Source organism: Sceloporus undulatus, chromosome 11, assembly GCF_019175285.1.
Source record: "Sceloporus undulatus isolate JIND9_A2432 ecotype Alabama chromosome 11, SceUnd_v1.1, whole genome shotgun sequence".
NCBI classification, from domain to species: Eukaryota; Metazoa; Chordata; class Lepidosauria; order Squamata; family Phrynosomatidae; genus Sceloporus; species Sceloporus undulatus.
In genome coordinates, this window is record NC_056532.1 from 3,162,039 (window position 1) to 3,162,859 (window position 821).

Below are 821 nucleotides of genomic sequence, written 5' to 3' on the forward strand. Positions count from 1 at the left end.
GTGCAGTCCACCATTTTCCTCTCTGAGCAAGAAAAAAATTGAAGGTGGCCATTTGAGGTCTCAGTGCAGAGACCACCATTTCCCCCTCAGAGCAGGACAAAGATGGTGGCCATTTGGGGTCTCAATGGAGCCCACCATTTCCCCCTCAGAGCAGGATGAAAGTTATGGCGCCCATTTTGTGTCTCAGTGCAGAGACCACCATCTTCCCCTCACAGCAGGATATTTTAAAAAACCATTTCATTAGATATAAAAAACCATACAAACGTATATACATACATTCATACAGCTGCAAACAACTACAAGCATACAAACTTGGTAGATACAAAAAAGGCTTGGTTATACTAAAATACTACAGTATGCTGATTTACCTCCTGGGCTAATATCCTATACCTGTTAATCTTTTGAGTAGTTAGTTCCCTATGTATAGGGTTGTCATAATTGTCCATTTAAGGCCTTCCATTTTTCTTAAATGTCCTACATTTTGGGCTGAGTTTTGTCCTGCAGTTGTCCTACAGTTTGGTCTAGAATTTGTCCTACATTTTGTCCCGAGTTTTAGTGGACAATTATGGCAACCCTACCTATGTATAACAATTATTTATTCAATCCCTTACTCCATATATTTCTCTTTAATATATACTATTGTTCTCAGAGGCAATTAATGATCTAATCAGAAACTGAAATATACTGCCCATAAATGCTGAACTTCCATTAAGTACTGCATCTGAATCCTCTGTTTTAGTCCTTTTAATCCTCCTTTTAATATAGTTTAATCATTTTCTTTATATACGAAATACTAACAATTAAATAGGACAGAAATATCC